Source organism: Protopterus annectens, chromosome 3.part0 (genome assembly GCF_019279795.1).
Source record: "Protopterus annectens isolate FY-2018-M chromosome 3.part0, PAN1.0, whole genome shotgun sequence".
In the NCBI taxonomy this organism is placed as follows: Eukaryota; Metazoa; Chordata; order Ceratodontiformes; family Protopteridae; genus Protopterus; species Protopterus annectens.
The window spans coordinates 1,447,600,123-1,447,618,288 of record NC_056731.1 but is presented as its reverse complement, the minus strand read 5'-3'; positions in this window follow the sequence as shown (position 1 = coordinate 1,447,618,288).

The following is an 18,166-nucleotide window of genomic DNA, read 5'->3' as shown; positions in this document are numbered from 1 at the left end:
AAAATTTTTGGGGGGAAATTAAAGGCAAGTCTAGTTTAATACATCATGTATATTTTATATATATATTTTATTTTTATACATATACATATATTATTGTATATATATTTTTTAACATTATTATAAAATTTCTGTATAACATTTTGTACAATTATTCATCTATTTATCAACATACTAGTGTTATGTTAATTTAAGCTTTTTGTGCTTAGTTGTATTATTCACAATACTATGGTACAACATGTTTAGGATTTGTAGCTTTAGCTTTAATTATTTAATTGTTTAATTAGAGGGCTGGCTACTCAATGTATTTAAGCAATGTGAATACCTTCTGTATGATGTCTGAAGAAGTTGTATTCAACAACGAAAACGTGTTTTACTGGGAGAACTGTCTGCGTTAATAAAGGAGTGTTTTTACATCTACGAGTGTTTCTGACTCAAGACAGATTTGGCTACATCTGGATATTCATTGGCTTTTTTTCCCTCTGGAGCAGGTTTTGGTATCATTGTGTTTTTTAGTTACCTGCTTATTCTCCGTTTTTGTTGTTTTGTGCTATTATGGAGGATTCGGGGGAAATTTCAGCAGCCGATATCCATATTAATTCATTTCGCTCAGAGATGGGCGAAATACGTAGACTTTCTGGACAATTAAGTCAACTGATAGATATCCTTGTGCCCTTGGGGAAGGGCTTGCAACAGGCTTTATCTAAACCTGTTCACCATGCTAACTTGGACAAACAAGACTTGCCGGTCATCGCTGGCACATCGGAACACAGAGGAACATCTTTTCCCGGCGACGGACGTCATCTAAACTCGACGGACTTTCAGAGAACGCCGGTTCTTCTACAAACGGCGAACGAGCAGGGTTTGAAGTCTCCAGAACGAACGGGGCTCAGCCAAGTGCCAGTTTCTACTTTTCAAGAGTGGTATAAGGACATACCTTCATTCGATACTCACAGAAGTCATGTACAGGCGAACGAAAGGAACTTTAACTTTCAAGACTCTATGGGGGCACTGGAGACATCCTTGTATAGGTACAGAAGTCTTAATTTAGATAATATGTACCTTAATGAATGTTTGATTAAGCGACTAGTGCCCAAGGGTCTGAGGATACATAAGTATCCTAATAATGTTATTAAAGATAGTGATTTTCATAAAGAGTTAGTTAATGCATTTGACAACTGTGGGTTAGCTATTGTTCAGGCCATTATCAGAAACAACGAAAAAGAGATTATGTTACTGGATAAGGACATTGAAAAATATAATGAAGCTGTGACTACTGATCTTTTGTTTCAGGTTGAGGAAACTAAAAAGAAATACTATAAAATGAGATTAGATATTGACAGCAAATGTGATGTTATTGTTAAAAGGAAATATAAAAAATTACAGAGGGACATCAGAGAATACAGTGAAGGCTGTCAATATCCTATGCCAGCTACTACCCAAGGGTATACCCAAAAACAATATAGACCGGTATCTTATTCAGAACAGGTATTCCAAGAACGTGAACAATCTACAGATAGGTTTCATGAATGGGCAGCTGAACCACTCCCCAGGAGATCTGAAAGGATTCGCAATCAGCGAAAGCCCCCTCAGTCTTTTTCCCCCGAACGTCCCCCATACAGGGGGAACATGAGGAACAACATGTAAGGGTGTCAGAGACTACTTCCAATGAAACAATAGATATTATAGAGATACTTCACAGTGATATTGATGATGTTGAATTTCCCTACACCATATGTAAAAAAGCTGGTTACTCTATTTACAACTACAGCCATTTACACATTACTGATACTTTTTTTGAACTATTTACCAAGGGACTTAAATATGTCCCTAGTAGGAGTAGTAACGTTACACAAGTTATAGTGGATCTTAAGTTATTCATTAGAAAACTCAATTTGGAAAATCTCATGGGACATAGTGACCCAATCAGACAGGATTTTCCGCACAGAACTAGTACTTTTAATCCTCCTTTGCATCCCCAATTGAAAAATCTCGAAAAGAGAATAGAACAGAAGATCAGGAATCAAAGTAAACATACTAGATTTGCTTCTAATTTAACCCCTTCTGAAAAGCAACTGTTGGACACTTTGAGACAGGACACAAGTATCAGGGTTATGGAACCAGATAAAGGAGGGGGTATGGTCATCATGGACCAGGTTCTGTATGAAGGTAAAATGAATAGTATACTTAACAACCAATCCAGATACAGTACAGTTTCATTAAATGAAATCAATATAGCTTACAAAAAAATAGATCTTGCTATAAAAAATCTTCTGGACATAGGCACTATAGATCAAAGCACCTATGTCTTTTTACACAATGCAGAACCGAGGGTACCATCCATTTTTGGAGTACCCAAGGTCCACAAAAATTTACAAGACCCACCTTTAAGACCTATAGTGGCTGCTCAGGGTTCAAAAATCTCTACTATTTCCAAATTTCTGGACTACCAGTTTAAGAAATTGTGGCCTAAAGCTAACCATTTACTTAAAGATTCGTGGGAATTTTTGAAACAAGTAACCCCGGATTTAATGGTACCTAACTTAAAATTCCTGACCATAGACGTCGTGGACCTATTCTCGGTAATCCCACATGAAACAGGTCTGCAATGGTTAGATGAAGCACTTACATCTTGCCCCAAAGCCAATAATCGGGACAATTTTCTGATTATGAATCTCATGAAACTTGTTTTGTATCACAATTTTATTTACTTTACAGGTGAATATTACAAGCAAACTTCTGGGGTAGCCATGGGGGCCAATTGTGCCCCCATATATGCTGATATCATTCTATCCATTTGGGAGAGTAAATATGTATTGAATAGTTCTTACAGACAATACTGGGTTGCCTATTATAGGTTTCTCGACGATATTTGTATTTTTTGGACAGGACCAGATAACCTTATTCAGGAATTTATGGAGTATTTGGCCTCCACTACAGATTTTCTTACATTTACACATCAAGTCCATGAGAACAAGGTAGAATACTTGGATGTCCTGCTCAGTGTAGACAGGGAAGGAAGATTTCAATCTACTGTATACAGAAAGCCTACTTTCTCTAACAGTTATATCCATTTCAAAAGTCTACACCCCATGTACCAAAAAAGGGGTATCGTCAAGGGGCAATTCGTTAGAATATCACGGATGACCTCTGACGATGAACAATTTTTATTAGAATGTCAAAAATTGAGTATCATGTTTCGGGATAGGGGTTACCCGGAGGATTTTATTCATAACATTAGGGATCAGGTAATGGCTGGTAGAAGGGACAGATTTACCCCGGTGTTAGGGTTAGGGATCATTTCTCAAGGTCAGAACACCACAAACCACAATTTAGAATTTCAGCAAGCCTTTATTACACAATATAGTACTAACTCTAGTTACATCAAGGACATTATTTCCCAGGAATGGAATACATTTTTAGAAATTACTGACTTGCCTAATTTACATGGTAAAAGTATGAGAACAGTTTATAGCAAAGGGAAAAATATAAAGAGTATCTTGGAACATGGTCCTAACCAGAACAAATCCGCACGCACACGTAAGGGTACTTACAGATGTGGGACTTGTGCTCAATGTTCCCACATCTTACATGACGAACAAGTAACCCTTTCAGCCCTGAACAGAGTGATCAAAGCTAGGGCATATTATAATTGTAATAGCCAACGGGTCATTTATCTGGCTACATGTACTCAATGTCCAGCATATTATGTGGGCAAAACTGAGCGAAGTCTCAAACGTAGGATATATGAACATATGTACGATGTACTAAAAGAGAACAACAACAATGCCTTGTACAAACATATATCCACATGCCCTACAGCCAGATATAAATTCTTTGTCCTGGAAAATATATACAGGGACCCTAGGGGAGGACCTTGGCAGGCCAAGTTGGAACAAAGGGAAACTTTTTGGCAAATTTCCCTGGAATCAAATAAAAAACCAGGCTTGAATGATTATGTTTCTATCAAGCCTATTTTAAAATTAAAGGCAAGTCTAGTTTAATACATCATGTATATTTTATACATATATTTTATTTTTATACATATACATATATATTATTGTATATATATTTTTTAACATTATTATAAAATTTCTGTATAACATTTTGTACAATTATTCATCTATTTATCAACATACTAGTGTTATGTTAATTTAAGCTTTTTGTGCTTAGTTGTATTATTCACAATACTATGGTACAACATGTTTAGGATTTGTAGCTTTAGCTTTAATTATTTAATTGTTTAATTAGAGGGCTGGCTACTCAATGTATTTAAGCAATGTGAATACCTTCTGTATGATGTCTGAAGAAGTTGTATTCAACAACGAAAACGTGTTTTACTGGGAGAACTGTCTGCGTTAATAAAGGAGTGTTTTTACATCTACGAGTGTTTCTGACTCAAGACAGATTTGGCTACATCTGGATATTCATTGGCTTTTTTTCCCTCTGGAGCAGGTTTTGGTATCATTGAGCTTTGCATTACACATAATTGACATAGTCGCCCCTACTGCGTGGGATAGGTGCACGTCGTGCGCACATTCCGTATGACATCGACGGTATATGCCCATGCACATGTGTGCTGTGACACTATACATAAATGTCCTATCCCCTGCTGTGGCACTTCAGTGTTGGATATCCACTGCCAACATCGGCGTAGGTGGTGGCATTGTTCTGTGTTTGCAACCCCTATGGCAGACCTGGGGTAGGGTTACCACCTGTGCCTCTTTGCAAGGGACAGTCCCTCCTTGGGCAGTTGTGTCCTGACAAATGTATCACAAATGGCAAATGTCCTGAGATTGTGGGACATCACTATATCCCATTCTTATGTAAGAGTTGCATAACATACTTATTTATGTATGTACATTCCTAACTGTTACAAGACACACAATAAGCAACTGACCTGCTACAAGACTACACATTTCATTATGCAAAAGAGTAGAGTTCTAACCTTTGTACTGACCATGGGTATGTGTCCACCTGTAACATCTGAAGTGTGTCCCGACGATTTCCCACTTTGGCCTTTTGAAAGGGTGGCAAGCCGGCCCTGGGGTTATCGCGGGTGTTTACATGTTGTCCCACTGCTGTGCACACGTTGTCCACAGTTGTTGGTATGCTGCGCGTTTTAGCATTACATATCCAACCTTCGCCTCTCTCTGCCTGATGGACAGGTATCTTTACCTACACACACCGTTCACATACTGTACAGATTCGTCATACGTATCGTGCGTTACACACCAGTACATGTCGTGGGTTCGACATACCTTTCCGGCCTTTTGTTTTGATTTCGTCTCTATTCCCCTTTTCCTCTTTGTCTACTTTGTCTGCGTTCGGTATGAACATACGGTTTGAATATCCAGGGGGTCTTCCTTATATTCGTCGTCGCCTGATGCATGTGGGTTAATCAGGCCAATAGCTGTTCCTCGGTGTGTACTTATGCGCATATCAGCGGTGATCCCCCTTCCTTTCGTTCGTTACGCGTCGGCACTAGGCCATGGTTCTTTCCTCGTGTGGCCGTTGGTTATTTGCAATACCTTCGTGAGGATGGTATGTATTGTATCATGTTTGTGTGACTGCATCCGCTATGTGTGTTGTCGGGTACATTTCGCTGTGGTGTTAGCCGTGGATTGTGTGTGTTGGGTATGGTATTGTGTTCGACATGTGGGTCCCCGTGTCCTGGCGGCGCCTGTCGATGGCGTTGTGCATTCAAATGTGTTACCTGGCTGTTATTTTCCTGTACATAGCGAATGCATGGATGCATGAGCCGCTGCTAGTGTTTCCCAGGAGCTTGTTGTGGGTATGCCGCTGTCATTCACTGCCTGTATGTGTTTGCTACTGTTTTAGCTGTTATCCCTTTGATATGTGCAATGGGGTATATCTGCGGATGTGGGTGACGGGACGGTGTGTGAGTCTTGCATTTATACATACCAGATATGCTAGTGTGTGTGCTCCATCCATGCTTACGAGCTGCGGGTTACCTGTGTGTTGTTCCGGGAATGTTTGTTTTGTTGATGTCGTCTGCTGTCGGTATCGCCTGCATGTGTGCTTCCTGCACGTATTCCTCCTTCACATCGGTTATATATCTGCGGATGTTCGTCCGTGCCTACCATCCATTGGCATTTTGTCGCTGATAGTTACGGTGATTGTGGTCCTATACTTGGGGCGGACTGTATGCTACCGGTAGCCTCCTATTCGTGTGCCGCTTGCTTACGCCACGGTCGTGGAACACACCGCGGTATTTACCGGACCGTGACTGTTCACGATCGGTGCCGGGATGGCACATTCGTATTTTCGCCGTACATGCCTGATGCTGTGTAACGTTGCCGACGGACCGTGTGGAGTGTGCGTTATGGCCGCCATACCTACGGTCGTGGTTTGTACATGCGTCCTTTGCATCTCCTGTTTGCTATGGCCCTGTGGTACACTTTGGGACATTTGCGCTTTGCATCATTTTACGCCGCCACGTGCATAGCCACTTAGGAGATGTCGGTACTACTTTGTGGGTACTGCTGTACATACGCCTATGGTTCCTGTACTGTATGCCTCGCTATTATTACACTCCGGCTGTGACATGTCACCTTCATACACAGTTTACACTGGCACACACATTACACACACACAGCGGAACACACGACAACCTCACCTCACACATACACATATTGCCGCCATGGCTGTCAACCTTCTATTGCCGGAGTGGGGAACACACACAGTAGTAATGTGAAACACATGGGCATAATGTGGAACACATAGTAATGGCATAGTGACAACTTCAGCTAAGTAGGTCATAGGTTGATTATGATATGCTGATTTACTTACAGTGAAGAACCTTTACTAACTTACTATGAGTACATTCTATTTACCAGGATGTCATTTATATACATTCCTAACAATGGTTGTTTGAGAGACATTTTCAATGTGGAACTTGGAGGAACTGCGAGGAACATGCACTGTTTTACACCCCAGATGAGGTACGTTCCTCATAATGTCGTACACTTCACTGGTATGCTTTCCGCTTTCGCACCGACGGTTGGACACAATACCTCCGTTGGCGACGCCGGTGGCGGCGTGTATCTCCGCACTCATGTCCTATGGATATGACACGCACATATGTAGGGTTGCCACCTTTTCAAATGGCCAAGGTGGGACATTTTTAGTACGTACGTCAGGTTTTGCATGCCAACACATACCCACGGCCAGTACAGAGGACAGCGATTCACTTTTTTGACGGAATACAAAGCTGTAGCATTACAGTTGCTTATTCTGTTTATTATCATATTTAGATGTTTCTTCTACAAAATAACTGTTTTCTGCAACTAATAGAGTAATTATGGGAAATGGTTTTGTCCTACAATCTCAGGACATTTGCCATTTTGTCATTGTTTTTGCAGGACACAACTGCCCAAAGGTGGACTGTCCCTCACAACGTGGGACAGGTGGTGACCCTACACATATCCCGTTACTGTACCGTGGACCGGTGACCATCCCGACACGTGGATATGTATTGCTGCAGGTTAACATTTCCATGGCTGGCGTTACCTGCCCTGCCCACCCTCCAGGATGATCGGGTTGTCGGTCACTATGTTTAATATGTGGTGATTTCACGTCTTACTTATCTGTGACCTTGCATCCCTGGGTTCCATATTACCCTGTTGTCCTTTCTATCTGTGTATGCGTACATATATTTCTACATGTGTACTGATATGTATTTCGGTATCTGTGTATGCAAATGCGTACATGTGTGGTCGACTTGCGCCGATAGTGGCAGCATATGGCTACGCCGTGTGCTGTTGAACTGGCGTGCGTTGAGGTGTTGGCGTTCCATGCTCTGCTGACTATTGGGTGTGCAGTGTTTGGCCGGTGCCTTTGTTGGAGTCACACATACGTCCGCATACGGTACACATTACGGGCGGACATGTTTGTGTGGCGTCCATTTTACTGTGTGTGCAGGTCAGGAGGTGTCAGTCCATGGGGCCTACACTGTCAAAGTATGTGCTATGCGTTCCCTCTTTGCCAGGGCGTAGGCATATTGGGTACGCCTCTGTCTACCTACTGGGGCTGGCTCAGTGTGTCCGTGGCGCCAAACGCCCTGTGCCTGTGCTTGCCCTGGCAGTTGTGGCGGGCTTGGTGGCCCTCCGGCATTATGTCCCTGCAGCAGCTGTTTCCGCAGAATCATATTGTGTAGCATACAACATACTATGAATATGTGGGCACTTGTGCCTGGAGAGTACTGCAAGGCTCCACCGGATGTATCCAAGCACCGGAACCGTGATTTCAACATCCCGAACACACGCTCTATGATTATTCTCGTTTGTGCGTGTGCCTCATTATGGCGTTCTTGCATGTGTGTGTGTGCATTTCTGATGGGTGTCATCAACCACGGCTCCAGTGCGTAGCCAGCATACCCCACAAGGTGACCTTGTGTGATGTCCCCACTGGCGAATACCTGATACAGCTGTGAGGCATGCCAGATATGGGAGTCGTGGTAGCTTCCAGGGCTGCCAGCACACACATCCATGATAATGCCCTGCGCATTGCACACGACCTGGCAATTGATGGAGGGGTATCCCTTGCGGTTTATGTAGCGTCTACCCTGCTCCCCAGGTGGTGACTTGGTTTCTTTGTGCGTACAGTCTATCGCACCCAGGCCCTCCGCGTATTGTGCCACACGGTGGAAGCGGCGCATATTGCTAGCCAACTCCTCCTGAGATGTGGGGAACTTTATGTGCTCATGGGCATGTGGTAACATGGCATCCAGGAACTGGTGTAGTACCCTGGATGCTGATGCCTGTGAGATGCCCATTATGTCCCGGTGGGCCTTTGAAAGGTACCTGTAGCCAGTATTCGCAAGCTCACACATACCTTTGTGTCCACTGGGATGGGCATCCCTCTGTTGTCTCTTGTTCTCAGGCGCGGCCGGCACAGCTCCACTATTTGCTGTAACGTGTCCCTGTCCACCCTGTAGCGCTCTACTATCTCCAGGTCTCGCAGCCCCTGGTAGGTCACCCTTGGTCTGAACACTCTCCTTCTCCTGTGAGGCCTACGGTAGTTGTCGGCACCACCCTCCGCAACTCCGTCTGTCTCTGCCACATACCTATGCATCACGGCCACGGCGGCACCCAGCATATACATGTTAAAAGTTCCCCGTCTGTTTACACCCTACGCTGCGGCGTTTGGGAAATCGCTGTGTGTTGTGCGCATTCACATTTATTACTGTTCTGCTGTATACCTGGTGATGTCATTGGGTGTGTCTGTGCGGCCCTATCCATGGATTATTTCCGTGGTTTTACGCTTGCAGCTGCAACGGTACTGCCTGTAGTGTAACATTACAGTTGCCTGCATTGCCTTCGCCTGGCATCTTACATTACTGCATCCTGCACGCACATGGCATATGATGCATTTTATCTGCGGCCGCAGTTATGCTACATCTGTACTTGGCTGTGCTATTTCGGTTCTTTGCTCTTTGCATTTCTACTACATCCCTATTATCTTTGCTCTCATATGCCTCCCTTTCCCGTTCTGCAGGAGTCTGCATGCAGACTTATCAGCTGCCGGCGTTTGCCCTTCCTGCATTGATTGGTGTTAATTGCTCGTTACGGATACATTTACACTGCTTCCGCATTTCCTCGTATTCTCAGCATTACCTTCCTATATCCCTGGTTGTTGCCGGTGAGGCCGTCACATGACTGGTTTCGGGAACGTAGTCGTCCTCGTGCACATGCATTTGTACGCGCATTCTGTACTGTCAGCGCATCTATTTCCTAACACGCCAGTCATGATGCTGTAATATGCATTGTACAGCCCAGGTTTGCTGTCCTCCAATATCCTTCCTCCTACAGTGGCACATCCCTGTGTGGTTGACATCTATCTGGTGTAGGCGACTCCTCGGTGTAGTACCCTCGCCGTTTGCTCCATCCTTACGCTGGCGCTTTTGCGATTCACTATTATCTGCCTCATTTGCATGGAATTGACTACTAATACCTGGTTACGGCGGACACCACCTCCACTCCTTGACAACCATTGCGCTGGGGTTGCAGCTTTACATACATACTATGGTGTGTGGTGGCTGTGCAGCTGATTTGTGTTCTAATGCTCTTTTCGGACATTATCATATTATTTCATTGCTTTACAACTTCTGTGCACACATCCCGGGGGTCTGCTGTTCTTTCTACGTACGTGCCATTTATGTCATTTTTTACATTTTGTGCATATTTTCTTTGGACATTCTCGGTGCCTTTCCACATTGGCATATTGCACCTATATGATACCTGACTTTGACAGCCTTCCGTTACTCCTCCGGTATGTTTGGGTAAATGTAAACCGTTTTTTGGTTTACATTGCCGTGCCCTTACGCTACGCCTGCGCCACTTTGTGGATCGCTATTGCCCTCATTTGCATGGTGCAATACCGCACACAGTGTGTTTTGCATACCTACGCCGGGGGCGGGGACGGTCCGGCGCACGCCGGTAGTGCACGTGGAATTCATTCATACCTGAATCGCTAAGCAGCCATATTTGGCGTTATAACGCCGACGCTATGCTGGCGCCTGGCGCAAGGTTCATGAATCCCGGGGAGACTAAATCATTCAGACTTTATTGTCAGGGTCAAATAATATAACACTGCATCAAAACTGACAGTACTTTTCCGTTATTGAGGCAACAGTTCTAACGCACTAGCAAGCACATGCAATGATCGCACAGCTGTTGTTTCAAACCCCTTCCTGATACTGTTGAGAAGTGACTTATTTTGCAGCAGCTGTTTTCAGATGTCAGTTTGTTTTTTTCTTACTCAAGGGCCAAGACTTTCGTGTGTTTCTGCCTAACATTGATTGGTGTCATCTGGTCTGAAGTGTAAATAAACCCTTCATGCACAGATACATAGCGTAGTTTCACCACTATCTGCTTTTATTGATAACTTCATATAGATATTTAAGCCAAGTGCAGAGACAGCAGTGATCTTTTTGAAGTCTGCACAAGTCTCAATGACTGACCACACTCAGGCATTTGTAGTTGTAAGGGTGTCAATATGCCAATATTACAGCAAGTGCTCGGTGTGCCTTTACTCATGGCGGACTTAAAATGTAAATCAAACTTAAAGAAAGACAACTCTATGAACTTGACAAAAAAGTAAACAGCCAATGTAAACCTCTAAAAAGACAAAACAAGTACTACTACTTCTCTGGACTTGAATTTCACAAATTTCCACTAATTTACAATGGGAATGCCAAATAGAAGCAAGGTAGTTTGCCTCAGACCAAAACAATATCCTCCCACTTTTTGTGATGATCCCTGGTGGATGCTGGAGATCTTGCATTAGGAGGTGGAGTTCAAAGGGGAATTAGTGTTGTGGACATGGCTGAGCTGCTGCAAAGGTAGGGTGATATGCTGCATGTCCCCAGTGAATGTCACTATGGAACCAATGAAGGGAGGAAGTAACAGGGATGGGTTGTATTTAGAACCCAACTGGTGGATGTGAACAGAGAGACCTCCAGGAAACCCTTAAGATCTGCGTTGGCACTAGCCCTATTGGAGGTAGTCTTTGTAGTTAGTTGGTGGCTGGTAGACTCAATGATGGATGCAGGGCATTTGGTAAAGGGCTATAGAAAACCTCCCCAAAAACTTATTCATGTTAGATCATAATTATGCAAGTATGTTCAGTATTTACACTCTTTTTTGCACAGATACATAGCTATATGTCTAAACCATAAAATCAATTTAGGAAAGACAATTTATCTAGAGTCACTGTCATGCTACCTCCATGAGTGTTTTACCCTTTGGATTGGATGTTATTACCTTTTGGTTTGGATGTTTTTACCCTTTGGTTTGACTGTTATTTTGAATGTGTTCAGGTCATCTTGATATTTATGGACATCAGGCTTGGTTTTAAGCTCTGTGTTTCCATAGTATTTCCATACAATTTGTTTAATGTTGCACTAATGAGCTCAGGAAAAGGGTGAAACATGGCACGTCTACAGTTGATGGGGTTTGTATTTATTAGTCTGAATGCACTTGTAAAAACTATAAAGTGAAAGTGAAAAGTCATTCAGAATTTATGTTGCTGAAATACAGGTGCATCCTGAATGGGTCATTTGCATATATCTAATGAGTCTCCACTACAAGAGTTTTAAGGTGTTACAAAGTTAAGACTCTAGCATAACTAAATAAATAAAGATCAGAAAAGTTAGCTACATAGCATTAATTCTACTGATCTGTTGTGCTCTAGTAGTATTGTAGCACTGATTACAGATTCAGAAGGTTACATGTAGCACAAGCTCCTTGGGAACATCTTTGCATGTTTCTGAATCAAATACCTAGTGCAGCTGAAACAACTGCATTAGTGTTCCCCTACCTAGCTATGCATGCTGCTAGACAAACACCTACAAATGATCACATACACACAGATTCCAACACATACACATTCTCACAAACACATGGACAGCCACACAGACAACACAAACCATCTCAGTCATGCCCCTGCACACACACACACACACACACACACACACACACACACACACACACACACACACGCACACACACACACACACACAAAATCAAACAGCCTTGCAGTACTTACCTTCTGCAGCATAAACTGTCTTGCTGCTGCTATAGACAGCAATGGTTGAACACCATGAAGTAACACATTCAGTCCCACTGATCTGCTCAGTAATAGCTGCTCTTGCACTACACTCATGTTTGAATCACTCCCTTATATGACACTGAGCAGTCCTGCTAGAAACAAGATCACATGGTATGCTACATGTTTCTGAATTCAACCTATAACTTTTAAATTTGTTCAACTTGAGGTCTGTTCAATAACTCCTTATCTTTATGCTCTTCTTTGACCTAATTCCACAGCAGTATTTCATTACTGGAACACATGACAATGCTAGGCAAATGATCATGAGGGTGATAATATCTCTAACCATATCCAACTTTAACACCTTTAAGTAGAAACACTTACAAGTTCATGCCTCCTTTCCAAGTACTTAATAGTGCTTACTTCCCAAATTGAGCAGGATCATACATGACAGTCTTGGTGTACATTTGTGTCTACCCATCCAATCATCAAGACTAGCCTTAAAGGTAGTCAAAGTAGTACTTTGTTTTACCTGTAGTGGTAACTTATTCCATAGGCAATGAATACATCGAGATAAGAACCTATTTCTTTAGTGAGTCTTGTTTACCTATTGGTGTAATAGCAATATTAAAAACACTATCAAGCCCCACTGTTATCTCTGCAACAACTCATTAAAATACTTCAGATGCTGCAAATAAACAAACAAAGTTTTTTACTGTGGTTTCCTTAGTTGGGGGTGGTGGTGGGGTTTGGACATCCAGAGTGATTAGAGTGATTAGTTTATGGTCTGATCTAATCAGTGATGGGTTGTCCTCCAGTGTGGAACACCTGTCACCCATGTTGGTGATGACCAGGTCCAATATGTTTTCACCTCTGGTAGGGGAGTTTACCAGCTGATCCAGGGCACTTAAGTTGATGAATTCCAGGCAGTGCTGGGCCTGGGAGTTTGTATTCGAGTAGTTTTCCCAGTGAATGGTAGGTTAATTGAAATCGCCCAATATCAGGGTGTTTGGTAGGACCTTCATGTCTTCCAGTGTCTCCAGAAAGGTGGAGTGGTGGTCCTGGGTCATGGATGGTGATCTGGTAGCAGGCCACAATTTGCATTGCAGATTTGCCCGATGTTAGTTGCACATGGATGATCTCAGAGGTATCATGCTGCACCACTAACCTGGAGGTGTAGATATCCTTGATGAATATGGACACACTCCCTCCTTTTGTGTTTTGGTCTGTGTTCTGTGGCCGAAACATGTGATATGAGTTGTAGCCCAGTAGTGCTGGGCTGCTCTCTGGAGCCTTGAACCAGGTTTCAGTTACTGCACTGATGTCGATGTTCTCCATATTGAGGAGTGCTTTGAGCATGTGCATTTTGAGATTTAAACTCTTGGCATTGAGTAGCATAACCCTCAGTTTTTTGTTAATTGTGCTGTTTATGGAGATGGGTTTGACTTTTGAGTCTTGCCTAAAAAAGGCACTATGGGGGCAGCAAGATCCTTGGCCAGTATTTGAAAGCCTAGGAGTGACAGGTTCATGCCATTATTGGTGACATTACAGAATCTATGTGAATATGACAAGCTTTTTCTTTTTTGTTTTAATGTCCCTTGCAGGACCAAGTATGATGGCTCCTCTTCCTGCTCCCAGTTGTCCCATTCATTCCATAATACTATTAGCAGGGTATCCTGGGCAAGATCAGGGCTTGGTTTATTCAAATTGGGTTTATTCTTATAAACAATCTTGGGTTCAGGACCTACCAACTCAATAATCCGTTCGTCTAACCTAAGTACCTCCCAATGCCTAATCAATGAATCCTTAATCCATAATGCATCTCTGGTATAAAATAAAGGGGCTCTCACAACTTCTGCTACTAGCCTATCATTGCTAACCTCATTGTCAGATTGTTCAGAAAAATAGGGTTTAGCCACTGTATTCCTAAGATGGTGGACATCGTTTAAAACATACTCAAACACTCTGTCACTATATCCTCTATCAAGGAACATAGTTCTAAGCCGACCTATCTCCTCTACATACCCTTCAGTGCTAGGATTCAGTCTAGATGCTCTCATTAATTGACTTTTCAAAATGTTATCAAAAACATACTTAGGATGCATACTCTGGCGATGTAACAGAGTATTCCTGTAGCATGACTTCCTATGAATGGAAGTATTAATCAACCCTGAGGGTAATCTAGTGATATTAACATCAAGGTAAGAAACAGAGTCCAAAGAATAACATAATGTAAACTCCAAGAAATCAGTAGAGTTATTGATCTCCTCAACAAACAGTAACAACTGTTCAACATCTCCATGCCATATAAAAAAGAGGTCATCCACAAACCTCTTATAGCAGCTAACCTTCTCTTGAGGTTAGCAATGATAGGCTAGTAGCAGAAGTTGTGAGAGCCCCTTTATTTTATACCAGAGATGCATTATGGATTAAGGATTCATTGATTAGGCATTGGGAGGTACTTAGGTTAGACGAACGGATTATTGAGTTGGTAGGTCATGAACCCAAGATTGTTTATAAGAATAAACCCAATTTGAAGAATATGTTGTGTTATAAGATGTTAATGAGGAAAGAGGTTAAGCCTCGTGACATTGGACATAATACGGTTCCTTGTGGTAAATGTAACCAATGCGTAGCCATTGATACTAATACTACCTTTGTACATCCTGTCAGCAATTATATCTACAGGTTCAACACAGGTACGAATTGCACAAGCAAGAATGTGATATACTTAGCTAGATGTTCAGCATGCAATTCATATTACATAGGTAAAACCAACAGACCCTTGAGAGAACGAGTTAGGGAACACCTATATCACATTAGAATGGGCACAGAAACAAATGCACTAGCTAAGCATGTCAAGAGTGCTGGTCCGTCACATACATTTACGTTCTCTGTTATGCAAGAAGTATTTGAGAACCCTAGAGGGGGGGACTTAATTAATTGTACCCTGGAATGTGAAATGAAATGGATTATCAGGTGTAAATCTGATAGATCACCCGGTCTGAATGAAAGGGTGAATATCAAACCTGTGCTCAGGAAGAAGAGATGTAGGAAACCCATGAACCGTTAGTAATTCATAGGAGGTACAGGTAGATTACTGTATGTGTTGTCCCAGTATTTATTTATTTATTATTGCTCAGCGTCACCATCTATATATCCTTATATTTACAGCGCTGTTTATACATTCTTTTGTATATATTAGTGGCAATTAATTGATGTGTTTTATACTTATGTATGTGGTTCCTTATGTATTTTAATATTGTAATGCAGTTAGACATGATTTAGTAGTCATGTTTTTTATGTTATAAAGCTAGTCACAATCATCAGCATAATATTTTATGTATTCAGATAGCTCAGTTTGATCTGTCTTTACATGCATACATGTATATTAATAGGAGATATGTTTATATAATATTGATAGGGTTTCTAGCTTTTTGTCAACTGCATATTTTTAATTCAATTTTTAATTCAACTTGTAGGGTTAGTATATTTTTAAAGGTATTATCTGGCTTATCCAATAGGATTCATAGGGAGACTATTTAATCAGCGCAATTGCATTGTTTTTTGTACGTCTGAAGAAGCCAGTAGGTGAAAGCGCTAACGTGTTTGAATAAACTAGTTTTTATATGTACGAACGTTTGCAGCACTGTTCCTTAAATTACAGATTTGCATCTATTTTTAAAGAACTTCAGTTGTGGTGATTTTTGGACTTGATAGCACTTCTGCCTGGAACTCCACGTATACTTTTGGAATTGGCTATTATTTTTTACTTCGTGGGTTCCGTGCTCCGTTGGCTTGGTGCACTCATTTGTGTAGTGTACGTTTATTTGTTATTTGCGCACCGACCGAGGAGGATGGCAGACAAACTTGATGGGAATGTAGAGTTGCCTTATGTTCCGACGACGCCGGAATTGGCCAATCGGAAGGGCGAGAGGTTTGCGAAGTGCATTACAGGAACTGACAATGTTTTAATGCTATTTGAACCGAATTTGGATTGCTTTGAGGAAGGGAATGATTTATTAGATACTGTGTGTTGTACGGAAGATCTTAATCAACTCGAAATGGATTTCATAAGACTTAAGAGACTAAAGCTGCAACGCCAGCATTTTGAGGTATGTCTGGCTAAAAAGATTGTACCGCGTGGGCTAAGCGTGTTGAAAATGCCCACTTCTGGCTATACTTTTCCTGATTTGTTGTACAAATGGCAGCAACTCAACTTGGAGTTGAGTTTTAACTATATGTGTTTGTTAATTCATCACCATCAGTCTGAAGAAGATGCTTTACGGAGATCAGTTAATGACCTTTATGACAGTATTAGAAGTAAATATGACTCTGGTGTTATAGATGTGAGACTGGACAGAGTTCTTGATAACGTCTCTTTGTTTGAGAGACGCTTGATAGAACAAAAGAAGTCAAAAATATCGAGAGACTCTAAAGATTTTAAAAATAATAACGTCTTTACTTGGCCTAGAACTGTGAATCCAGCAGGGTTTGTTAGTCATAGTAATAGGACTGACAATGTGAACACTGGTTACAATGCTGTGATTAGGAACAGTAATAATGCTGGTTGTACTGACATTTTAGACAAAACTGTAAATAATGTCGCTAAGAGCGACGTACGCCACACGTCTATTGTTAAAGATGTTACATCTGGTAATCAGTTGCCTGCACTCAGGGATAATGGTGAGACGTTAGAAATACGTCCAGATGAACCTAATAATAGGGATGTGGGACAACATGTGTATGCAGATGTTGTAGTTAGGAGGAAGACGCATAGTAATGAAGTACCTCCTAGTTCGTCTTCTAATGTTTCTACAAATAATAATTCTGTCATTCAAGCAGGGTGTACCCCTTTCCCTATAGCACAGTCACGCTTTGTAGGGAGGGAGAGATCCAAGAGCAGGGGTCGACAGAAAAGGAAAGGCTCAGACTGGGAACAACAAGGTCCAACCTTAAAGAAAATGTGGGAACGTGCAGGGGTTCGTTAGTTATTAACATTTCTAACAGGAGTCTTACACAATATGAAGAACAAGTACTTGCTAGAGGCCTGAATTTCATTCCTACCAGTAATGGTAACTTGGTAGATTCTATTGTAGATATTAAGACATATGTAAGGAATATCCAGTTGAAACTGGATTATGGAACTGATAATTCAGGAGTGATGGACATGGGGTTTCGTGTTAATAGTACATATGTACCACAATTACATCCTCTTCTGGATGTGTTTTCCAGATTGGTTGAGGAAGACATTTACACCTATTTTGAGAATGGTAATAGACCCAAGTGCAAATTTAATTTGAATTATCATCAGAGACAGGCCCTTAATACACTGAAAATGGATAAATCCATTGTTATAAGGCCAGCGGATAAAGGTGGCCCGATAGTAGTCATGGATGTGAATGGGTATATGGATATTATGACTGAATCTTTATATGATGAAACATTTTATTTGCGAATTAATATGGTTACAGTTACTGAAATGATGGTCGGGGTATATAATATGTTGGATGAATTACTGTCATTAGAAATTATACCCACTAGTTTATATACTTACTTGAAGGTCCTTAATCCTAGAATACCTGTCATTCAGGGC